At 37.6% G+C, this 27,129-nt stretch overlaps 1 protein-coding gene and 1 pseudogene across 4 annotated transcripts in view; one reads left to right on the forward strand and one right to left on the reverse strand.

The window, feature by feature from the left end:
* Positions 1-27,129, reverse strand: part of PDE4D (phosphodiesterase 4D) — a 1,287,753-nt gene that overhangs the window by 256,122 nt on the left and 1,004,502 nt on the right. The gene's annotated exons all lie outside the window — the stretch shown is intronic.
* On the forward strand, positions 2,965-5,352 carry LOC105084847 (ribosome biogenesis protein NSA2 homolog; annotated as a pseudogene).

Below are 27,129 nucleotides of genomic sequence, written 5' to 3' on the forward strand. Positions count from 1 at the left end.
ATCGCTAATGAGGATGCCTAAATCTGGAGAAACTGGACTTTAGGAATCACCTGGCCCTTATCTGCAGGGCTTTAGAGAAACTGCATTTGATCTAGAAGTTGCTATGATTTCTAGCATTTCCCTGATGTATTGAATTACACAGTGTTGTACAGACATCTGTTGGACTGCTGTCACCACAACACTTCAAAGGACTGTACCACAGATGTGTAAGTTCATTGGTCCATCCAACTGTATCAACTGGGTTAAATCAAACCACTGTATAGTATGATGTTTCCTAAACTTCAGTCTTTTGGGACACAACTCCACTAGTTTTGCCATATTGGCATCCAATCTGTACCATTACTTACTTGATATTTTTCTTCATTGACTCACTTTTTTCTTTAACTTAAATGACATAAATTTAAAAGACACCTTATATTTATTTGATAAATGGGTTTGATATGCTGGTTACACTTTCCCCCAACATACAAGTATTAATAGAAAAAAAAGGGGTCCAAATATCACCTAAAATCTCTCCCATACTAATGGTGGCCACGAAGCAACACAGGCAACACTCATATGGAAAGCATCAATTGCATGCAAGTAGACTGGGGGCATCCTAAAACATAACACGCCCCCTCTTATCATTCAGTGGTGAGCACGACTTGTGGGACTAGTGATACTTATCAAAAACCAAGAATTAAACATAAACCAGTAACAGGAACCAACTGAATGAAATATTAAGGAATGCTTTTACTATGGAATTCAAGTTCTATCCGATATTATCACTTTGAAATACTTTCAAATCTCCTGTCCTCTGAATAAACTCTTATTTTCAGATTACAGTAGATACTCTACACTTCCTGATCTGTCATGGTCAGATTTTTGAAAGCCACGCTCTGATCTAACAAAATATGCAGGCCTGTCAAATGTGCTTAAATTCAGGACTGCATAAATGTCAAATAACTTTTTAGGAAAAAATGACCATGGAGCTGCAGGGTTTGTTTTTTTTCTTTTTCTTTTTTTTTTTTTTTTTTTTACAGTTTCCTGGCATTCTACATTGTACTCTAATATTATTAATAAGAGCAAGACACTTTGAACTCTCATAGCATTTCCATGTTACTGAGGAATAATGTGGTATTTCCCTTATCTGGAGGGGAATTTAGAGCAGATTTTGAGCTGTTTCTCTTACCTCAATACACTCATTAAGTATACAACTGGATTCAAGGATTTTTCTATAAGCATAAACCTCCTTGGAGCTAAATTCCTTAACTTCTGAGCTAAATATTACTATATTTTGAAGGCTTCTGACCTTCAGGTTTCCTGCCTTTTATAAAATGTCAGGTTAGAACAATAAAGATCATAATTTTGATATAAACCCAGTTGTTTAATTTTGCTTTTGTTGCCTGTGCTTTTGGTGTCATATCTAAAAAACTATTGCCAAGACCAATGTCATTTTTTCCTTATTTTCTTCTAGGAAGTTTACAGCTTCAGGTCTTATATTTAAGTTTTTAATCCATTTTGAGTAAATTTTAATGAATGGTTTAAGACAGGGGTTCCAGTTTCATTCTTTTGCATGTGGTTATCCAGTTTTCCCAACACCATTTATTAAAGAGATTATCCTTTCCCCAATGTATGTTCTTGGCTCCTTTGTTGATTAATTGACCATATATGTATGGGTTTATTTATGGGCTCTATTCTGTTCCATTGATTTATGGGTCTGTTTTTATGTCAGTATCATACTATTTTGATTACTATAACTTTGCAATATAGTTTGAAAGCAGGAAATGTGATGTCTTCAGCTTTGTCCTTCTATCTCAGATTTGCTTTGGCTATTCATGGTCTTTTGTGGTTCCATACGAATTTTAGGATTGTCTTTTTTATCTCTGTGAAAAATGTCATTGGAATATTGATCAGTATTGCACTGAACCTTTACATCAAGCCAAAAAGCTTCTGCACAGCAAAGGAAGCCATTCAGCTAAATTCTTTTGGGTTCTGCATGCAATTGCAATGTGTGTGGAGGGCTTTCCCATATCAACAAGCAATTCTTGGACACCAGGGTGTCTGAGAATTCAATTCAATACTGATACCATTTACCTAAAGATAGTATCAGATTCCACAGGTTAAGGGCTCAGTCCCACAAGACTGCCTTCTGACCTTCCTACAGTTGTCAGCTGCAAGCCCTGGTTGTGCTTCTGAAAAATTGGCTATCAATAAGAGGTTCCCAGGACCCCCTCCTTGGATTTGATTAATTTGCTAGAGTGGCTCACAGAATTTAGGAAACTCATTTACTCACTAGATTACCAGTCTATGACAAAAGGATATAACTCAGAAACAGCCAGATGGAAAAGATGCACATGGCAAGGTCTGGGAAAGGGGCACGAAGTTTCCACACTCCCTCCTAGCTCACCACTCTGCCCACCTCTCCCCACATTCACCAACTCTGAAACTCTTTGAACCCTATCCTTTCCAGTTTTTATGGAGGCTTCTTCATTATAAGCACAGTTAATTAAATCATTGGCCTTTGAGAACTGATTCAACATTGAGCCCCACTTTCCCATCCCACCCCCAGGTCCATGTGGGACTGAAAGTTCCAGCCCTCAAAACAATTGGTTGGTTCCCCTAGCAACCAGTCCCCATCATTAAGTTACCTAGGGGCTTTCCAAAAGTTATTCCATTAACACAGCAAAAGACATCTTTATGGCTCTTATCACAGAAAATTCCAAGGGTGAACTAGAAACCAGTGGAAAAAGACTATATATATATATATGAAATTTATTTCAGTCATCTGAAGGACCAAATATATATTTTTTATAAATCATAATATTGATGAACGAAAACGCAACCATGGAAAGCAAGAAGATATTTACCAACCATGTATCTGTTAAGGCATCAATATCTAAAATATACATGAAACTCATACAATTTAATAGCAAAAGAACCCAAGTAATACGATTAAAAAATGGGTTAAGGACTTGAGCAGACATGTTCCCAAAGAAGACAAACAAATGGCTAACAGGTACATTAAAAAGATGCTGAACATCATTAATCATCAGGGAAATGCAAATCAAAATCACAATGACATTGTACTTCATACCTACTAGGATTTTTTTTTAACTAAAAAGACAAGAGATAACAAATGCTAGCAAAGATGTGAAGAAATGGTACCCTTGTGCACTGCTGGTAGAAATGTAAAACGGTGCAGCCATTATGGAAAACAAAATGGAGTTCCTCAAAAAATTAAAAATAGAACTACCATTTAATTTAGCAATTCCACTTCTGGGCATTCATCCAAATGAAAAGAAATCAGTATCTCAAAGATATATCTGCACTCCCATATTCACTGCAGCATTATTCACAACAGCCAAGATATGGAAACAACCTAAGTGTCCCCGAATGGATGAGTAGATAAAGATGATATGTATATATATGTGTGTGTGTATATATATTGATATGATATGACATATATTATATAGATACCTAAAATAAATATTACTTATCCATGAGAAAGAAGAAAGCCCTGCCATTTGTGGAAACATAGATGAACCTAGAGGGCATTATGCTAAGTGAAATAAGCCAGAGAGAGAACGACAAACACTGTATGATCTCATTTATATGTGGAATCTAAAAGAAAAAAAAGTCAAACTCATAGAAACAGAGCGTAGAATGGTAATATGGGTGGGAGGGGAGAGTGAGAGAGGCTGGTCAAAGTGTACAAGCCTTCAGCTACAAGAAGAGCAAGTCTGGTGGGTCCAACATACAGCATAGTGACTAGTCAGTACTGTACTGTACACTTGCAGTTTCCTAAAAGAGCATTCTCACCACAAAAATGGTAACTAAGTAAGGTGATGGATGTGTTCATTAATCCAATTGTGGTAATCTCTTCACAATGTACACAAATATTAAATCAACACACTGTACACTTTAAATATATCCAATGTAATTTTTCAATTATACCTCAGTAAAGCTGGGGGGAGGAGAAAAGAAGAAAGATTGACAATATTTTATAAAATATAATATCAAGAAGCTTGAAATATAATAGCTAATTATACTTTAACAGTAGAATAAACTAAAAAAATAAAGATGAGAGTACAAAACAATGACATAAAAAAAGATATAAAAAAGAAAATCATCAAAGCCAAAAGCTGGTGCCTTATAAAGAATAATACATTGGCAATCACCTAGGAATACTGATCAAGAACTAATCTGAGAAAACACAGATTGCCAGAATCTGTTCCTATAGACAAACAAAATTAATGAAAATATATTACGGGCAACTTTATACCAATACATTTGAAAATTTAAGCAACATGGGGAAAATACTTGATACACAACTAATAAAATTGACAAAGGAAATAGAAAAACTAAATCATTCTACATTGATTAGAGAGCGAGTCTGTACTTAAAAATTAATTTAAAACAGTGCTGGAAGCGTCCCTTCCCTATCGCTGGTGGCGTGGAGCCGGCTGGTGGGTCTGAGACCCGAAAACTGAGAGCTGCTTCGCGCCCCAGCGGCTGAGCCCGGCAGCTCCGCGGCTGCCACCAGGCCGCAGAACGAATGTACTGTGTTACACCGTGAGCGCTATGGATACCGTTTGGATTACCATGGGAAGAAGAGGAAAAAGGAAGGCCGAGAGGCTCGACGTTCAAAGAAGGTAAAAAAGATGATTGATCTGAAAGCTAAGCTCTACCATAAACAGCGCCACGCTGAGAAAATACAAATGGAAAAGACCATCAAGATGCGCAGAAAGAGAAACACCAAACAGAAGGACGAAAAGACTCCGCAAGGAGCAGTACCCGCATATCTAATGGACAGAGAGGGTTAGTCCCGAGCTAAAGTACTTTCCAACATGACTGAACAACAACGAAAAGAGACAGCGGGGAAATGGGAAGTCCCGCTGCCCAAAGTTCGTGCCCAGGGAGAAACAGAAGTATGAACAGTTACTCGAACAGGAAAGAGAAAGAAGAAAGCCTGTTAAGAGGAGTAACTAAAGTCAACTTTCTTGGAGATGGCTTTACTCGAAAACCACCTAAATATGAAAGATTCATTAGGCCAATGGGCTTACGTTTCAAGAAGGCTGACCTAACACATCCTGAACTGAAAGCTACCTTTTGCCTGCCAATACTTGGTGTAAAGAACAATCCTGTATCCTCACAATATACAACTTTGGGTGTTATTACCAAAGGAACTGTCATCGGGGTGAATGTGACGAATTAGGCCTTGTGACACAAGGAGGCAAGGTCATTTGGGGAAAATATGCCCAGGTTACCAACAATCCTGAAAATGATGGATGCATAAATGCAGTCTTACTGGTCTGATAGCAGTTACATACAAATAACTCCTTATAATTACTGAAAATTACATTACCAATCAGGAAACTATTACTGTGATGTTTCTGAATACTACCAATCAGCCTTATATGTCTGCAGTCATCAAGAAAACTATTCTACTGTTGTAAGATAAACAAACATTAAAATGGAAAACAAAACAAAGCTTAAAACAATAAAGCTTTCACAAATAAAAAATAATAATCACTATTATTTACTAATCACCTACTATGTACATTATATATACTGTCTTATTTACTCATCATAATTACTCTGCAAGTTAGGGGTGAAAATTTTATGAATAAAGAAAGCTAGTGATCTGTTCAGTCACATCACTGACGGCAGAAAAAGTAACTAGATCCAGATGTATCTGGCACGTGTGTCTGAGAGAGAGGAGTGGGTGGGGGAAGGAGGAGAGGAAGATTAAAAGTTGCTACTGTGTTTTTGGGAATTGTTTTTAGGCCATCCACCCTCCTTAGCTCAACAGTGGCAGTGAATACATACCCAGTGTAAATAGTGTACGTGTGCATGTCACAGGTGTAACGATGGACATACTTAATAGCCAGTAAATCCTAGATCTTCAAGATTTCCAGGATTAAACAATCTGAGTTCACTGTCCTTGTTTCTAATTTTTAGGCTCATAAACAGTATGATGAGGGTATATATGACAATATCACTAGTCTGTTAGCTGTAAAGTGTGATAAGGTCATTAGCCATACAGTGCATAAGGGTGGTTTGCTGTTATTTACACAACAGATGGCATTTTGATTGCCCTGTTGGGAATACTGGCTAGCAAATGATCATTTAAAAAGGGAACAATATGTGAGATTTCTGATAATGTATAGATTTCAACATTCGTCAGCAAATTACATTGTCCATTAAAAGGTGAAGACAACTAGTTTTTAAAATTAGAATCAACATTTCTGCATGGGATCAGTAATGTTGAGAAGACATGCACTTTATAATTGACTTTCAGAATGCTGCACTAATTCAAAATATTGTTTTTTTTTTAAAAACACATTGTATGGATCAAATAAATTATTTCACTGAAAGTTTCATAAGTGCTATTGTATTTCCTTTGTATTCTACCCCCTCTTCTCTATCTTTCACTCTTTATGTTCTTTATTCTCAACTTAAGTGCATCTTTGCAAATTTCACCTCATTCTTAATTAAGTATTCAAATGATATTAAACAAATGCATGCAAATAGCTCCTCAAACGGGGTGAGAGTAGTATCATCAAACTCCTGCGTTGATCCTTGACACCAGTTCGTATATGAGGTGGAACCCCAGAAGGGGGATGGGAGACTCTGGGTGCATGGGTGGGGCTTGCGTTCCAGGAGACTTACTGTAATGTGTTTAGGTGCCCAGCAGGCATTTTATTTGGCCACCCTAAATGTCACTGTAAGATTTTTTTCCTCTGGGGAAGTTTGCTTTTTCTAGGGATGGATGTAAATCTGCCTGCTCGTGTTCTGGCGTGCACAGAAGAGAGGTGGAGGTCTTACTGCTCAGGTGCAGATGTTTGTTTCATTCTCCTGTTTTACAGCCATCCCTCCTTCTCTCTCTGCCTATTATTCCAGAATCTCTGTCTTCCACAGAGAGGGATGTGGAGTATACTGACTATTGAAAAGGAGTGAGGACTTGTAGATGGGTGTACATTGTACACATCTTTGTACAATCCCTATATTCAGAGCTCCCTCATGTCATTGATGTGAGGGATGTTTTTAGAGAAAAATGGGGTAGGTCTTTTAGTCACAATTTTAAAGCTAGCAATCTATAGATTTTACTTTAAAATGAAGGAATTAGCTATGCCTATCTAAGCCCAAATATTTAAAAGTTCTCTTTATCAAATGACTAAATATATTTTGACCTTCTATAAGGATAGGTCAAGATTAAATATTTTATTGTAGTAAAATATACATAACATAACATTTACCATTTTAACCTTTTTTCGTTGGCATTAAGTACCTTCACACTACTGGGCAGCCATCATCACCATCCATCTCCAGGACTTTTTCATCTTCCCAGATGGCAACACTCTATGGGTTAAACAATAGCCCCCCACCCCCCACTCCTCCCAGCCCCTGACAACCACATTCTGCTTTCTGTCTCCATGAATATAAATACTGATATAAGTGGAATCAAAAAGGCTAAAGGTTAATGTTACACTGAGAATCTGATATCCAGTCTTGTTCTTAAAGAGAAAAGCAAAGCATTGGAAATAAAAGGTTTAAGTAACAATTCTCACCTTGAGAAATCAATGTACTTGCTTTATTCATTGCTGACTTTTTTCTTATGTTTTATTTTATTAATTTATTTTTGCTTGTGTTTTTTGTTTTTCAGGGGAAATAATATTGGTTTATTTCTTTACTTGTTTATCTTAATGGGTACCAGGGATTGAACCCAGGACCTCGTGCATGCTAAGCACACACTCTACCACTGAGCTACACCCTTCTCCCCATTACTGACTGTTTATAAAGCATCACTTGCTATTACATAGGCATGGTCAAGAGCAAAAATTTCATTGCCTCGACTAATGTCTGGTGTGTTTTCTTTTAAATCATCTTTTTAACTGTTGCTTTGTTTAAGTGTATACAAACGTTATCAGCACTTATCCAAGTTACAGCTCATGTTATATCTTTAATTCTGATTTCAGATTCACGGTAGACCCTCTGTTTAATCAAGTGGTTCCTATCTCTATCAACCTATCTCAAGGGATAATTGTTATATTCTAAAATTAAATTATATTATGAAAATAATTTTTAAAAGATTTTTTGAAAGAGATCAAATAACTGGAAAAATCACATCACCAAATGAGGCCCTTGTTTCTAACATTGTGAGATGAATTGAGATTTTCATTAAGATAGGATTCGGAAACTAATCTGTCAGAAGTAAATGCACATAGAATGTGCTTTAGTGGTAATTTAATACCTGATGCAATAGACAATGAATAAAACTGATTTACTAGAAAGCAAACTTTTATTGAGCTCATTTCATTTACATTTGTTTGATAACATTTTCCCTTGCCCCTGTTAATAATGGTAAAATAATTCAGGCAACTAAAGTAATTTCCCCTTGACCGTACATTACAAGTAAATTCTATTTAATGTAAAAGGTCTGCTCCTTGAGACAATATCTATTAATTAAGGAGGATATACAGAAACAAGTTAAAAAGTAGCCTTTGAGGTCAGATTGCCTGGGTATGAATCCAAACTCCACTAACGTTTAACCTTGAACAAATTACTTAATCTTTTCTAAGCTTCAGTTTCCTTGACTAAAAAATGGAGATAAAATAAGGTTTTGTGAGGATTAAATGAGACATGTAAAACCTTGGCAAAGTATTTGGCATATAGTAAAGGCTCAATAAATAATACCTACCATTAAAAATGTATTAAAAGAGAATTCAATAAATTTGAAGGAAAGCAGCTTTACAAGTTTAAAGTATACAATGCTCCTATTATAATACTTTGATTTAAAAAAAATGTTTCTGTTTCCGTCTTAGTTTTGACCCTCCCCTGATTCCCTTTATGTAACAGATTGTGAATAGCGTCTTGCCGCTCATCTTATACGTCTAAGGGTTATTCTTTGGGTTATCGTTTAAAGACACAAAACATACAATGTTAAGTTCCGTGCTTAAAAACCTTCAAGAGCTTCCTATTCCTTATGGAATCAATGACAGCTTCTCCTGTGATGGCATCCACACATACTGCACATGCTTCGCCCTGAGTCTGTCCATGCCGTCTCCCCTGCCTGGTGAGTTTCTCACCTTCTCCCCCGTCTCCCTTCAAGATCTAACAAAAGCAGTAAAGGCAAGCTGCCTCCAAGATCAACTCTTTGAAAGAGTTCAGTTTCTTTGGTTCCTTTCAATCTGGTGAACATCTTGGGTTGATTTTGATTATTGTTCTCTGTATTCCCAATACATCTTTGTATTCCCAGTACCTAGCACAATATCTGGCTCGTGAGGTGTCAGCTTAACCACAGAGGACATTTTTGGTCAATAGGGGCAGATAAGCCTTTTACAGATTTTCTTCCTGTGCCCTTTTGTGGCGTTTGCTTCATGGTTGGAATTAGATTTCAAAAACTGAGTCTTGTCTGTCTTCTTTTTCATAACTTCTATCTCTGAAAGCTGCTTTTCACACTTTCTTTGCCGAAACAAGTTTCTACATCTTTACAGTAAAAATTTTCTCCCAAAGGAAAAAGAGCTGGGTAAAAACATATGCTGGGAGAAGTCTTAGGCAGGCACTGAGCTGACCCCAGCATCATTTTTAAGGCGAGAAAGAGTCTTTCTTTCTTTCTTCTTTTAATATCTTATTTATTTATTTTTGGATTTTTTGCTTGTTTTTGTTTTGGGGGGAGGTAATTAGGTTTATTTATTTACTTGTTTATTTTGATGGAAGTACTGGGAGTTGAACCCAGGACCTCGTGCATGCTAAGCACATACTCTACCACTGAGCTATACCCTCCCCCTGAAAGAGTCTTTCCTATGTGCTTAGGAGAAACAGCCTTCATCTGGAGAAGTGATTATGTCATGTGCTATAAATCCAGATAAAGTATTTGAATTCTAATAGGCATCTTTCGAAAGCTCAATTCAAAGAAATGACTTTTCCAGGAAGAGTTTCACCACATGTTGGCAGGAAAATGAGAGGAGACTTCTGGCAACCCATTAAATCTGCCAAAGCCAGCCACCCATCAGCCTATGACTGAGAAAGCTGGGCCTCTGGATGGGAAGCTGGTTCTGGCCAGGGCTCTAAAGAACCTGTTTGGAGTCACTGAGTGTTTTACATTATTCACACATTTACTTTTACATCAGCCACGTGAAGCCTTTATATACCTACTTATCAGATGAGGGAACTAAAGTACAGAGAGTGTTCCCCAGAGAACTGAGTGGAAGAAGAGGCCAGAGCTCGGGCTTACCATGTGCCAGGCACCAGGTAAGATGCTCACACAAGTATGTCACCTCATTAATATTTAAAACAAACTCACGAGCTACGTACTATAGTTTTCTCCACCAGACAATTGAGGAAACAGAACTGGAGGAGGTGAAGCAGCTTGAGCAAGGCCTTGGTAGGCGGGGACTTAGATTTGTCTTTTAGGAGAGCCATCACCTGGGGAAAACTAGGACTTCAAGAACTAAACAAATAGTATCACAGATAGCATCTCAAGAGGGAAAAAAATTTTAAACTTTTTAAAGCAATTCCAAGACAAAGATGATGAGATGGATAAACTTTCACTCCTGGTGAGAGTTATTTTTGTGGACATGACATTGAAATGGTTAGAATTCATCATTATTTTCATTGTAGGAATTAAAACTTAGAAATATTTCAAGTATTTAGATACCAGACTATAGGTGTATGTAGAAATGTGCTCGTCAATAGTAACTTTTGGGGGAAAAAAAGCCTTTTTATTCTATGTTGCTCCTTTTCTCAAAAGGAAGACTAACTTTCCTTCCTTACTCAAAGGACAATTTCTATAGGTATATTATATTTGCAGCTAAATTTTGCTTTCAGCACAGATAATTCCTATCTAAGGGATAGGAAAACAGACTTAGACACTGTTTAACTTGACCTTGTGTATCAACCTGTGCTCTTCTGGGGAGAAAGACAGGCTGTCATTCCAGGCAGGCAGTGAACTCTAAAACAAAAATTCTTGCATACAACACGGAACTATGATTTTCAGAAGAACTACTCTAGTGTGTACCTTATGTTCTTAAAGAGTTTGCTTGTCTGATATTTTTGTGATAAAGTTGAGTCTTAAAGCTGGTAACTGGCAGAAGTTGCTTTATGGAAAGTCAAAGGCAAATGAGCTAGAAGCAATAATGCCACAATGCTCTCTGCTCTCAGAGCACATTGTTATTCCATATGAGGAGAGAAGAGGAAAAGCTCTCCCCTCCAAGTCCATGAAATTGAAGATTTCCTTCAGTGACAGTCCTTCCGTGAGTTAGTTCTCCCAGGACTAAGTCCCTGGTTGACACACAGACTTCTCTGCAGATAGTTAACCTTTTACTTAAGAGTTACCTTATGGTAACTCAAAATTACCATCAAAGTACCATTTTATTTAAAAAATTAATAAAAAAGAAGTTATTAAAAAAAATCCTGCAAATGGATAGCAGTTTAAGTAGGGCTGTTTCAACACCTTCCTAAGCCCCGTTACACACCACATCCAGTATATTAAAATGGACTCACTTACCACATTATACAATATTTTTGTTATGAAAAATTAGGGAGGATCTTTATAATTTTCCTTTTGAAATTATCTGGCTACTATTAAACACATTTAGCTAACGACTAACCCTGATTTCTTTGCAATTATCCAACAGACTCGAGAACACCTGGGAAATGAAAAAAAATAAATTCAGCCCACAAATTTTTTTTCCAAATGTAATAAAGCTTTTATAAATACTAATTTGACAGTTATTGAAGTGGACATAATGTTACATTTTTGGACATTTAATTAAACTTTAATCAGGATTTTGCCATTTTCTTTTTGTATTTTGGAGTCAATTACCTCATTTTTTCAGTTCTCAAATATTTTCACGGGCCCATAAAAAGCTCATAGGCTCTAGACACTGAGGCCCATGGTGCGTGCCATGGACAAGAGAGCCCCAGGAGGAAACAGAATTCTGGTAAGAAGTGATTCATGAAAGGAAACATATTTCATATTTCCAGATAGTGTGCTATTTCCTGCACACTACAGTGACAATTAGGAGTTATACTTTACTTTGCTAATGAGGTGAAGTAAGGCACCCAGCCTTCACTGCAGGGACTTACTCATGATGCAGCTCACTAGGCATGTGGATAATTTAAAAAAGCATAAGATGTGGTTGCCACCCTGAAGGATCTAATAGTTTAGTTGGGAAGAAAAATACTATTCTCCTTAAGGTTTTCTCTATAATAACTGAACATATGAGATTGTGAGGTGATGAATCTGGGTTTGGGTGCTTGAATGACCAAACTAAAACGATACTGTTGTCAATTGTACCAAAATCATTTGTTAAATTGTCCTTTAAATCGCCTGCCTAGAGAACGGGGGTGATAGGGGATAACTTGGGACTTAGAGATTTATTGATACTAACTACTATATATAAAATAGATAAATAACCAGGACCTACTGTATAGCACAGGGAACTCTATTCAGTACCTTGTAATGGCCTATAATAAAAAAGAATATGAAAAGGAATAAATATGTATATAAATGAATCACTATGCTGTACACCAGAAATTAACACAACACTGTAAACTGACTATACTTTAATTAAAAAAAAATTAAACTCAAAAAAAAAGTCACCTTCCTAGTGACTTATGCACTAAGGTAACTGCTGGGGCCTCAGCATCCCCCCACAGTGAAGGAAGATGTATGAGAGCTCCTCTGAAGGTCAGCTTAATTTTTTTTTTCAGGCCCAGGGATATAGTTTTGAACTGGGGCTAGGTTTCTACTTCAGTTAGAGAAACTGGAAACAGGAAGGCAAGATTTCAGCCCACAGTGAAACAGGTTTATCTGAGTTAACTCTCTGGCTCTCATTCTGCTCGATTGCCCAGTGGGTATGACTGATATTCTTTTTCCCTGAAATGAACTTTATTTTTAAAGGATAAATGGAACATATTCTCTTGAAGTAGCACAAATATTCAGCAGAGGCCTCAATAACCAAGTGCTTTTTCTTCCTTCTTGTCTTTGTTACCTAACTCGGTCCTATGATGGAAATGTTATGGCTTCAGTAATGCTGAGGAATTCTTGCCCTTTTGTAACTGGCCGGTGCGTGTGCAGGTAGGCCATGAGGTCAAATTTTAATGCTTGAGTGACTCTCCTGACTCAATAGGAATCACACGCCACTGGGCACAATCTGGCTGCAGGGTCATTGCCATTTCATACTAAATTCCATAACAGCATAGAAAAGCCCACCACCATACTTGCCTATCCTGGAGAAATAATCTGTGAGCAACCTGAATCCAATTCCTTAGAGATTATTTCTGAGGTCATATGTCTTCAACCACTGCTTAACATGACTTGCAGCAGAAGAAATGGCTACAGAGAATTTCAATTCACCTTGAAGAAATGCCTGGATGACTTCAGATTATATAAAAAAATGTTGTGGAAACCATAATGATCTTTGATTCCTAGCATGAGAAGAGACCTAAGTAGAAGCTGTTTTGGGGGCAGCCAGTCTCACTGAAACTCCTTTAAAGTAATGAAAAGTAAAACCTTTTGTGTGAGGAATCCTGTTAGCAGGGCCATTAGGTATGTCTGTGCAGACTGTATGCTGCACGACTCCAGGGGGAACCATTTACACAAACATGATGTGAGCTGTGTCTTTGGAGGCCTGCAACGTGGTGGTCCTATCTTTCTGTTTCTTAAATGATGAGACAATACACCAGTATTTTCCATCTTGAATAAATCCCAACGGCTCCAGTTGAAGCACTGAGGCTAACACACTAGGCAAAACAAAAGCAGTATCAGACAGCAGTTAGGAACACCGCAGAGTCAGAGTGACAAGGTGTAAATCCCAGTGTGGCTCCTTACCTGAGTTGCCTTGGTTTACCTTCTATGCCTCGGTCTGTTCAACTGTAAAATGAATATATCCAGGGTGGTTGGGAGAATTATATTAGACGATGCAGGTAAAATGCTTAGAACAGTGCTCAGTATGTAGTCAATGACTCAATAAATGTCAACTCTTACTATTAAAGAAGATAGTATCTCTCTCTTTTTTTTCAATTGTTAGGATTCTGGAATAAATCTTTAAAATACTACAGCTGTATTATGATTCTGTCTCAAGAGTATTTATGACTCCAGAGGGACCATTTTCTGTTTGTCCTTTAAGGCTGAGAACTAGGAACAGTTTAACAGGATGCTTTGGGAGAAAATGAAAAAACAATGGCAAAGGTCACTGACCCATTTGAAGATTTTTATTGGAGTAATCAGACATCCATAACAAGCCACTCCTTTTTAAAGACTGACTTGTCCTCCAGGAATGAGATCCTGACATGATCAACTTTTTTCATTTGTAAAGAAATTTGGAATCGTTTGAGATCTTCCCCTTTTTAAATGTTGGTGCTAATCCAAAATTTATAAAGTACTCTCTGGCCAACACTGTGAAGCCAAATCAAGTAAGTTTGACGTGAGGGTGCTGGTTGTGTTACCAGATTTCCTTTTTTTTTTTTGCATTCCTTTTTACTGAAGTATAATCAGTTTACAATGTTGTGTCAATCTCTGGTGTACAACATAATGTTTCAGTCATACATATACATGCATATATTCCTTTTCATATTCTTTTTCATTATAGGTTACTACAAGATATTGAATACAGTTTCAGTTCCCTGTGCTATACAGTATGAACTTGTTTATCTATTTCATATCTACTACTTAGGTACCAGATTTCCTTTTAACCATCGTTTAGGACTCACTGACTCACTGTTTTACTAACTTCTAAGAAACTCCTTTATATAGACTGGCTAATGCAACAGGCGGCAAATAGCAGTTATTTACATTTTAATAGTAGGTATAGTAAACAGCAATAACTTAACCCAGTGGGGTTAATTTCTAATGGTAGACATTTCAGGCCTTTAACAAAAAAAGATTTGGAGAATTACTTGTGATGAAATGGCAAGCACTTATTCCATCCAACCATGAAACCAATCCTAGTGGACTTGATGAAAAAAATAAAAATCTTCATTGTTACTCTTTAGCTAATAATCATTAACCAAACTCTGAGAGACCAGTTGAATGAATAATTTGGTTACTCAGAGAAGGCAGAAGGAAACTCGCATTTATTTAAGGCCTACTATTCACTTGGTTCTTTATCTATGTTTTCTTTTCCAATATTAAAAACAATCCCTTAAGGTAGTTGTAATTACTCCTTATTTTGTAGCTGTTAGTTGATGTTTAGAAAGGTCATGCCTAATTCCTTTGGACCACACACTTATTTTATGCAATGAATGCTGATGCTGCCAAGTACTAATTCAGGATCTGGTACCTTTAGCAATCAGTAACACACACACACATACACACCCCAACATTTAAAAACAAGGTTAAATACACTAAGTTAGACAGGATCAGCTGTCAAAAAATTCAAAGGGAATTCTGTACCAATGAATAGGACCTTTCTTATTTTAATTTGAGTCATCATGCATCATTGTTAGGCACTGTATACAGAGTATATATTAACTGGGATTTCATGCTTCCTCATATTTATCACAAAAATCAACACAAGTTTGGATGTGTTATTAAATGTAAGTAGATGACTAACCTTTCAGATTTTTCTAAATGAGAAGTGGAAGTCTGATGGGGTTAGAGTGGGAGGGTCCACAGAGATTAAGGGGACGATTAAGGGCTAGCAAAATCTGTCTTGATTTCACCTGAAGTCAACGGTAGAGAGTTGAAGGTGAAACTAGTTCTTACATTTCCAAACAGCTTAAGTCAACACCAACACTGTGACATCTGTTAAGGCTTCCATAAGTGTAAAATGTGTCTTTCTAAGCAATATCAACTGTAATTAAGACATGATCAACTTAATCCAACTTCACATGAATCCCAAATGATTAAATAATATCTATTTAGAATAGTGTCGCATACTTACGAAGATGGATCAGTAAGTATTTTGGGGTCACTATGGTAAATACAAATAAATAAGAGGTAGTACTTGCTTCAGGGAGTTTCCAATAAAAAGAGGGGATGTTTGGTAAAAGTCACACCCCTGAAAAATACGATGTTATTGTGCTTCATTCACTTCACAGGTCTTATCAGATCTGAAATTCTTGTGTTCTTTACAGTGGGTCTCACCCAGTGGAACATAACTTCCATGAGCCCAGGAATTGCCTCTTACATCCTCCTATATCTCCAGTAACTAGAACAGTGCCTGGCCTGTAGGAAGCACTCAATAAATATTGTGCAATTGAAAAAATGAATGAATGATACAGATCATGATTGTTATGAAAAGAAAGTAGAGAAGGAAAAATCCTTGTGGGATGGATAGTCAAAGAAGATCTCAAGGAAAGAGGATCCTGGATAGGGGCTTGAAAGCTGGTAGAAAAGAGAAGGCCATTCCTTTGTGAGGAATGATAGAGACACAAAGGACAGTCAAGGCCTCAGAGACACCTGCAGTGATGTGAAGTGTTATTCCACTGGGAAATTTTGATGAAGAGATTTGAGATTCTTTCAAGAAGAACATTTTAACAGAAGTAGAACAGGCTCCCCTGCAGCTGGTGGAAGAGGCAGTTTGTGTGAGGGGAGGTACTGGGGCTTTGGGTAGAAGACCACACAGCAGAAATGTGATGGCGGGCAGTCAGGCCCTGAGGAGTAGGTACGACTTTTAAAGTTCGCTCGAAGCTTGGGATTCCAGGCTTCTGTTTTTGCCTTGTTGCTGCCATGATTTAGGAGAACTTCTTAAAATTCTTGAATTAGTCATAAATAAAATATTGCCTTTTTCTTCCTAAATCAAAAGAAAGCTCAGTGTACCACCTGGTTTACTTCATCTTACACCTGACGAAATCACAGTTCAGCTGATAAAACAATTGTTTTATCTTTGCTGAGAAAGTGGTAATTGAGAATGACGTTTAAGAAAAATTTTCTGTGGATTTTAGAAGATAAGCAATCATTTTATTTTGAAGGTTTATGATGTGATAAAGTATTTTAAATGCCTATTATAATTAAACAGCTTGTAGAGAAATATCTTTAAATCTCATCCTATGGAAGCTCTTATTTCAAATGGTGGTCTACTGAAGACATCAATTAAACAGATGACCGTCCATCTGATGGTGTGATAAATTAAATGAATTTGCTTTATATTTATTAAGATCATCTTTGATGTCATGTATTCAAATAACAAGGTATCAATACAAAAACAATAATAGTTTTGTTTAAATTTTTCAAATACACAGGATAATTCAAAATACTTGCATAGACATGCAGATGAAATTAACTCTGTGTCTATGACCCTCACAGGGGAGGGCACTGCTGCCTTTAGCCTCTGAACACCTACCTCTCAAAGCTAGTTACTCCAAAAACTTGCAGATCCCTGCCTGAAGTTTTTTTTTTTTTTTTTTTTTTTTTAAATATCTGTGCGTCTCTGCCTAAGGGCTATTTTTCTGGCGAGAGTTACATGTTTGGCCCATGGATGGGTAAACTAGAGTGATGGGTGGTTAATGATCCCCAGAAACAGGTGATGGGTGGCAAGTTGATGGATAAGAACTCCAGTTTCCTCATCCCATGGATGGGATAACTCTGGGGAGTGTTCCAAACATAGTGTCTTGTAGAGTCCCAGTGGGACTTATCTCCACTTTCCCAACAGAGTAACTGGCTTGATGATGGATTTATGTCCTCCTATTCCCTCACTTGCCCACTCCTTCACTTACAATTGGTGGACTATCTAAACTCCTTGAATTCCTTGTATCAGGGTTTACTTAATGGGGAAACGTAGACCAGGACATGCCTCTCCCATTATTTTGTGACACCAAAGAAGAGTTTTGAGTTTTGATCGAGATTTGGAAGCTATAAATGAAAATAGATTAAAGTGAGATTGTTAAGTTTGTCTGATCTTTGTCAAGCACGGAAATGCTATCATTTTACTTTAATAAATTGCCAAGTTTTCTCATGATCCTCCTTTGTTTCTTTATATCCTTGCTCTTCTTTGCCATTTGGCCTTTTCGATCTTTGGCATACACACATGAAACAGGATGCCATGGGGGTAGGTCAATGAGAAACAGTGGCATTAAAAAAATATGCTCACAGCTTCAGAGTGTTTACTACATGAATCAAAATACACTTTATTATTTGTGTGTGTTAGGGAGTCATACAAATATGATAGGTCATATGTTGGCAGGTGAATGTCATTTCTAGAAGGAATGAAAATATTAATTTCTTTGCCTGGGTCAAAATCAATGTTAGTCTGCAATCAGTATATTTTCTGACTGTGTGAACCAGCACACACAAATACACACACACACACGTGTGTGTGTGTGCACACTCGACATATCCCTTAATAAAATGAATACACTAAAGATGTAATCAATCAACAGTAAATCTTAAATTCACTGTTAATCTTAAATTCACTGTTAATGACTGAGCCATGTCCCTTTTCTTTTTTTTTTTTTTTTAACATTTTTTATTGATTTATAATCATTTAACAATGTTGTGTCAAATTCCAGTGTTCAGCACAATTTTTCAGTCATTCATGCCATGTCCCTTTTCTAACAAGGTTTAACTGTCTTAGGGGAAAAAAAAGCCTGGCGCCACCATGCATTCATATTAATTGGTCATTAGTCAACACTATTTAAAAGTCAGATACATCAGAATGGCTTCTGAGTCTCCAATTATTTATAGCAAGTATTTTAATTTTGGGAAAGAAAAAAGGACAGAGTTTTTTCACATGTCTGAGGCCAGTGAAGGACCTTTTAAACTCTCTTCCTCCCTAAGAGCTTAGGAAGAAAAAAGCCCACTGTGAAATGGTGAGGTGGGGGGAAGGCGTTAATAGACATTTTGGTATGATTTTGATGTCTATTTTGCTGAGTAGGATTAGGAAGCAGTTTTGGGGTGCTTTGAATGTTAAAAACAGAGAGAGAGAGAAAGAAAGGATGAGAAAAGATATGAGATAACAAAGAACAAAGAAGGGTAAAAACTCTCTAGACTTTTCACCATCACTTAAATATGTGATCCAAAGACAAATAAAACTGATGGCCCAACCCCCCACATTATGAGTGCTTGTAGCTTTGCAATCATAAAGGCATACTGGAGATCAGAATTTGGAGTTGGAATCAGTATAACCACAAGGTTTATGAAATTTTGAAAATTACTGTTTTCTTTACATGTTTCTGATACTAAAACTAGTCCTTTAAAAAAGATACTATCTGGGCTTCTTTTTTGAACACTAAATGTATTTTTTTATGTTATAGAAATAGTTTAAATAGCTGATGACAGAGAAAAAAATTTCTTGACATTGGTTCTGGCAATGATTTTTTTAGATATGGCACTCAAAGCACAGGCAACAAAAGAAAAATAAATGTGTAAGACTATGTCAAACTAAAAAGCTTCTGCGCAGCAAAGGAAACCATCAATGAAATGGAAAGGCATCCTATAGAATGGGAGATAATATTTGCAAACCACATACCTGATAAGGGGTTACTATCCAAAATGTATAATATAAGGAACTCATGAAACTCAGTAGCAAAAAAACAAAAACCAAAACAAACAAATAAACAAACAAACAACATCTCAAATAATCTGATTAAAAATAGGGTGGAGAACCTAAAAAGACATTTTTCCAAGAAGACATATGAATGGCCAATAGGTACATAAAAAGGTACTCAACATTATTAATTATCAGGGAAATGCAAATCAAAACCACAATGAGATACCATCTCACATCTGTTAGGATGACCTTCATCAAAAAGACAAACAAAACAAATGTTGGAGAGTGTGTGGAGAAGAGCAAACCCTTGTGTACTGTTGGTGGGAATGTTAATTGGTGCAGCCACTATGGAAAACAGTATGAGTTCCTCAAAAAAACAGAACCATCATATGACTTGGCAATCCTACTACTGGGTATGTATCCAAAGGAAATGAAATCACTATCTTTAAGAAATATCTGCACTTTCACATGCACTGAAGCATTATTCACAGTAGCCAAGATATGGAAATAACCAAAGTGTCCATGAACAAGTGAATGGATAGAGAAAATGTGGCACATATACACAATAGAATATAATTCAGCCAGGAAGGAAAGAAGGAAATCCTGCCATCTGAGACAATGTTGATGAACCTGGAGGACATTTAGGCAAGTGAAATAAGCCAGATAGAAAGAGACAAATTGTGTATAATCTCACTTATACGTGGAATCTAAAAAAGCCAAACTCATAGAAGCAGAGAGTAGAAAAGCAGTTATCAGGGGCTGGGGAGCAGGGAACATGGGAAAATTTTGGTCAAAGGGTAAAAACTTTCAGTAATAGAATAAATGAGTTCTGGAGCGCTAATGTACAGCATGGTGACTGTTGAAAATGCTGTATTATATACTAGATATTTGCTAAGAGAATAGATTTTAAGTGATCTTACCACACAACAACAACAACAACAACAACAAAAAAGGTACCTGTGAGGTGATGGAAGTGTTCATGAACTTGACTGGTAATAATTTCAGCATGTATATGTATATCATGCCAATTTGTTGTACACTTAAATATACACATTTTTTGCTTGTTAGTTTACTTCAAAATAGATGATCATGTTCTAGAGCAAGTGAGTGCAGGTGTGATTTGGGTTAGAAAGAAGGAAGAAGGATTAGATATTTCAGCAGGTTAAAACATCACAAAGCTAAGAGTAAATTTCCATCGTGCTGCTGACTTGTAGTCCAACTATACTCAGATGGGCAGAAGGAGACTGGGGAAGTCATCTTGACTTATGTGGAAGAGGAAAGGCTCTATCCAGATAATGTTTTATAACTATTAACTTATCCACGGAACAGCTCTGCAGAATGAACTCTAGAATGTGGTGTTAGTTCCACTTGTGGATGGAGGAAGCAATCTTTACCAAACCTAACTGATGATGGCTGTGAAACTTGGCGTATTGACTGGCCAGAATAAATACCTATCTTTCTCAGTTCCATGAAAAAATCACCTGCTTTACACATAGGCAGAGGCAGAGGAATGAGAAAGACACTGTTTTTAGACACTTAACTCCCAAACCTGATGCTAGGTTCCAGGACTGCCTTCCTGTCTCAGTGGAGTACTTCCAAGTCTACTTTAGGGATCGAGACTGTGGTCACAAACACTGGTCATGGCCTCAGTGCCACAGGACAGGCATGTACCATCCCCCCCCAGCTGTCAAAGCAGGCTGACAATTTGAGACCTAGCAGCTGGTGAAAGTCCCTCTTCACATACCAGCTGCCTCTAGCAGGCCAGGGCACATCTCAGCCAACGCAGATGTTTCTGGCACTTGTCTCGACTTTGAGAGTACCCAGTGGCTTGGTGGGGAGCAACTGGCAAGAAGGGAGAACCCCAGCCAAAGAAGGTTTTGAGAAGACTCCATTCTGGCCCTCCAGAAGCGGCTGCGTTCATACCACTCACTAGAGGAGGTAAACAGGACCAAGTGTGCATGTGTCATCTGCCTTCATCGGTCAGTGGGAGGGAGGCCGATTAATGGTTTTTTTCAGCTCATTGCTGAAATCCGTTAACACAGTGCTATAGTTAGATAGTAGCACCCCGGCAGGAGACCAGCAGGCTTTCCCAACAGCCTTTTCATTAAGGAGACATTTTAGGTCCACCCCACTGTACGTCTCTGCAGCATAACAATACCCCAAATGACAGCCCCTCCCAGCACAGAGTCAACTTCAGTCTGACTTCATCTGTTCTTTATACTCATAAACAACTTAGGCTCTGGCTCACTGAGCCCAGGCAGGGAATTAGCAGGAAGACAACGACGCGAGGACAATGGGGGTGCGGGTGAGAGAAGGGCAGGAGACGCACTGCTCACAGGAAATGAAAAGCTCTAAAGCCCAAAGCATTTCCTTCATTTTTTCCATGCAGCTCCCTTGAGGTTACGTAGCTGGATATTCTCAGAGCTACGAGTGGACAGCTCACTGTAAACTCTTTATTTTACCTTCTGGTATTTCCAGGCCCTCTGCTCTGATGGTTGACTCAGTTCCCAGTTACTCCTCAAACCAAGGCAGATGCCTGTCGGTGCTGCCCAATCCTGACGTCTCAGAAGGCAGCAAGACGAAAGAACATCTGGCATTTGGGTTGTCACTGATCTCGCTTCGTCCTTCAGAGACAGTTCTCCTTTCTATGTAAAATAAGCCTGGAGTAATAGAGCCTTGATAAATGACAGAGAAAGGGATGAACTTCTAAATCACCTCATGGCATGCACCTTGAGATGGAATACATAATCAACATTCGAGTGTAAGTCCCAGCTTCTTCTGCTGGGGAATACACGGGAAGCATTTAAATAAATATCACAGAGTTCATGACAAACCTAGTGAATTGTTTCAAATTGATCTTTTCTGTCAGATTAGACTGAAAAATTGTACCAACAAGAACGAATAAAGCACTTTGCCATTACCCACCCTAGAAGTTATCCCCATGTACAGAGGAGAAGACTGAGGCACAGAACAGTTGAATAACTTGCTTAGGCCACACAGCTATTCCCCACACTTATAAATGGGCAAGAATTTGAGACTAAATTTTCTGACATGCAGTAATTAATTAATTAAAATCACAAAATTCTCTGCATTCTCCTTGAGTTTTAGAAAGAAAAACCTGTGTACTCCCTGAAGGGCAGCTGCTTAGAGAATACAAGTTTCAGGGGGGAGGGTATAGCTCAGTGGTAGAGTGCATGCCTAGCATGTAGGAGGTCCTGAGTTCAATCCCTGGTACCCCCATTAAAGATAAATAAATAAAAACTTAATTACTTCCCCCCCCCAAATAAAGTAAATAAATAGAGAATACAAGTTTCCTGACTTACAAGGTCGTACAAGGTCAGAAAACTTAGGATTCTTCGGCTTCACAGGGGTGCAAGAGTGATACATATTCAGTTGAAAGCGTACTTGGAATTTTGAATTTGATCTTCTTGAGCCAGCAATATGTAGTAGGATTCTGTCTCATGATGCCAGGCCACAGCTCGCAGTCAGCCACACAACCATGAGGACAACCGACCAGTACACTTACCACCAGGCTGAACCCACACCACCATTCTGGCTCTCACTTTCAGTTCAGTATTTAATAAATTACATGAGATATTCAACACTTTGTTATAAAATAGGTTTTGTGTTAGGTGATTTTGCCCAACCACAGGCTAATGTCAATGTTCTAAGCATGTGTACAGTAGGCTAGGCCAAGCTGTGATGTTCAGTAGGTTAGTTGTATTCAATGCATTTTCGATTTTCCGTATTTTCAACTTACGATGGGTTTATTGGGATGCAACCCACCCTAAGTCGAGAAAGAGCTGTATATGCAATGTTAAGTTGAAATTGTTTCAAACACACCAAAGAAAGCATTAAAAAAGAGAAAAAAAGAAGGTTCTGAAAGAGGGGAGAATTTCCCTTGTAGTCAATGAAGCAGAGCAAAAAAGTACATGTACCAATTGATTATAATTTATGGAAAGAGAAAATATGTAAAGAAATAAGGAAAATTTTAAAATATAATTGTGTTATTGTCGTAGAACAATAAGTGAGAATTTTTTTACTTCTTGCGCCACAATTTCTGGATGTATTATTTTTGTAATTAACAGCAGTGTGTTAAAGAAATAAGCTACCTAAGTATAGCCTACTTCTGCACAAGATGGCTGCTGACATTTTAGCTCAATCTACATGTGGATTAATTTTTAAGACCTTTTATCTCCAACCATGGACTAGGGAAAATTTTCCTTTAAGAAGGAAGAACATAGCCTTTATGTTCACTTTGGGTAATCATTAGTTAAGACAACACATGGAAAAAAAATAGGTTATCAACTGCAAAAGGTATTTATTTAGAAAAGAGTGCTTGCTTTCCAAGTGTTTAGAATCTAATGAAAGGTGAGTTAAACTTAACCATAGAACTGGTGCTCAGTATCCTTAGACAGTATGCTAATTTCAAATACGGCAGAACATACATACATAGATACTTTTTTCAGAAGTCTTTCTTCCTCATTTAAAAAAAAAAGTACCATTTTGCCAAGGGGGGAAAAAAACGAAAGGAAATGGTTTGGGGTTGACGCAAAACTTAATATTAGAATTCCAATTTGGTTCAAAAGTCAGAAAAAAAGTCTACCCTCCTGGTATAATACTTTCAAGGCAAATGGAATCTATCACGCATGAAAAACGAATCTCTGACCTTTAACGGTAATTTTACCAATTGAAAAAAGTTTCAAACACTCAGTTGTGCAAAGGAAACAGACATTTGCGCACAGTCTGTAGACTCTGGCTCAGCAGACAGTAATTTTCCATTGATGGGGAGAAAGTCATGGAAATTACATGGTGATGGCTGGCTTTAGTCTGGTCCCCTAGAAACTTCAGGCATGATTCTGCATTTCTTTTCTTTCGCATGCGTAAGGTTATCAACAGAGTCTATGTAAAAAGATGTTACTAATATTTTTAAGGTGACCTATAGTTACAATATCTGTACGTGGTTTTGCCTCTTAGATTTAGTGAGGATCTATTTTATGCATTATACCCAGTTAAAATTCTGTTGGGAAAAGCAACAAAGTACTCTTATGAAATTGTTTCTAGAAATGCTATAGTCAAAGTTTGTCAATGACTTTAACATTTCCATATCAGGAAAAGTTTTCAAAATGTATTTTTCCAAACGCAGATGGGAGGATACCTTCTAAACCTTGAGCCAGTTCTGTGGGACCCAAGAGAAATACCAAAAAGTAAAATAAAATAAAACTCCCCACACCTCTTCTAAAGCAATGTAGCAAAACTACGGCCAACGGTCAGTGGAGGAGCTACCCGGCCCACACCCACAAATGCTAGGAATAGTGCTGGTCACAACCCCAGTCTCACCTTTAGAGTCTCTGTAGCCAATCATGTGCTTTCATGTTCTAGAATTCCATGATAGCCAGAATTCTAACACCAAGAGTGTGTGTGTGTGTGTGTGTTTGTGTGTGTGTGTGTGTGTGTGTGTGTGTGTGTACATAAGCTCACCTGTTAGTGGTGAGGTGGTGATAAGGCGAGAGAAATACCAACCAAGCAGCCTAAATGAATACATGTAAACACTTTGTGCCTGGAACCTGGTCTGGAAACATAGGTGACAATATGTAAAATCAAAAAGGACATCTTTAGCGTATTAAAATATAAAACATTATCGATGTTTCCAGAATTTACAGACACTTTCTGTAGTATGAGCTATTATGTAGGAGAAATCTTTATACTGGGGGAAAATAGGGTGAAATATTTTTAATCATAACATCTAACTGAATTTTAACTTAGAAGCATTTACTTGTAATTATACTTATTTGATATAGATTGTTACCCATATTTTATCTCTAGCAGTCTATAAAAAAACTTTTGAGCTGCCAACATTGTTATCTCTTTAAAATCTCAAAACCATTTAATGAACATAGTACATTGAGATGTGACATCTGAGTTGTGAAGACTGAAAACTGGTATAAAATTTGAGAGAGTATAATTTATTAATAACAAATACTGGCTTTTAAAAATAGTGAAATTAGAGGACATATTGCCCTATCTGCTCTCCCTCCTTTGCTTCCTTCCCTCCCTCTCTCCTTCACTTTCTCTTCATTCATTCAATCCACCAACCAAACAATGATTTGTTTAAGGCTTTTGTTATTTTTCATTAAGACAAATCACTTAAGTAGTCTACTATTTTTTCAATTGATAATTTTACTTATAGCAAACAGAATAACTTACTTAATTTTGAAAGTCTGTTGCTCTAAGAACTGACTCCAGCAGAAAAGTAGTTAACCCAGGGATGGAACACTGGGTTTCTTAATATTCGTATTAAACTTGATCTAACTCTATCGGTACTTTGTTGAGTCTCAGTTTATTATGTCTATACAGCTTCCAAACCCTCTCTCTGACTTGCCCTCTAGTCTTACTCCTTCAACTTGGCACCCTTACGGGTTCTCACAGTGCACCTGCTATGCTACCTAGACTACATCTTTCTTGCTCCCCGGGAAGGCACTTCTAGAAACTGGCCTTGGCTGAGACCTCACTCCTATGACGGGTGTAGTGTTAAGTCCTCAGATATACGGCTCTGCCTGGACAAGATAATTATGCTTAGGGTTGGAATCAGATTTTTAAGCACAATCCCTGTGACAGTTAATACTTGAGGGTCTCAGTAGGATTTAAGCTGTAAAGGATTAAACATGAATATACTTCCTACATTGAGTCTCTCGCTCATCTTCTTATCTTCAGGTTCTCCCTGCTCTTTTTCCCTCTCTCTCAAAAGCCTCCTTCCACATCAAAGAGAGTCTGCACTGGAAAAGTAATCATGAATGAGAAGCCACAGCTTTGCTCTGAAATGTCTATGGGATGGAGAGAGGAGGAAGAGTCACTCATTTTCGTCTTGGTGGTGGGAAGACGAATGTCAGGGCAGAACTATGTCTGGAAAGGAAATCTTTTTCCTCTGTATGCAGCCTTTTTGAGTCACAGGTCATTGCTAGTGGCACAGAAGCCACAGGATGAAATGAGAGAAGTGCTGGGTGGAATGTGGGAAGTACAGGCAGCAGGAACTGAGTTCCCTTGCTGTATTATATGATCACATCACCAGTATTCGTATTAAAAGATCTTCTAAGAACAGGACATACACACATGCACACACATATACAACAGGTTCTACTCAAGCACCAAGAGACTCTTTGGACCTGAGAATTTATAGATTGATTAATGCAGTTGTAGTCATATATCTTCAATTCGGGAACTCAAAAAATGGTTAAAATCTCTTGCTTATGCAGCAGTTAAGCAGAGATTTGGAGATAACATAGTTTGAGGACGTCTTCAAGTCTCAGGTGCCACTTAGCTCTGCAATGTTGGGAAAATTAGGCCACTTCTATGGGCCGCATATTTTCTCAGAGATAATTAAGTTGAGACACATTATTGGTATAATAACCAGCACAATGTCTTAGCTTGGCTTTCATAAATGTGCTGGACTTGTGGAAGTGGTCCAAAAAATACATGTTAAGGAAAATAGTACAATCATTTTTTTAATTACTTTAGCTCTTATCACTCACTCAGTAGTGCTGGTGAGGGAGGTCATATTAACCTCTAACTAGTCTTAGAGGAAGGGATTGATAATATTGCATAAGCTCAAAGGAAACTAGTCATGACCATAGATGGTCATGGAGTATTTGGTTCTGATTCTGACCAATAATTAATCAGCTCCATGAGCAGTTTATGAGCCCATGACATTTCC

The sequence above is a fragment of the Camelus dromedarius genome, chromosome 3 (genome assembly GCF_036321535.1).
Source record: "Camelus dromedarius isolate mCamDro1 chromosome 3, mCamDro1.pat, whole genome shotgun sequence".
NCBI lineage: Eukaryota > Metazoa > Chordata > Mammalia > Artiodactyla > Camelidae > Camelus > Camelus dromedarius.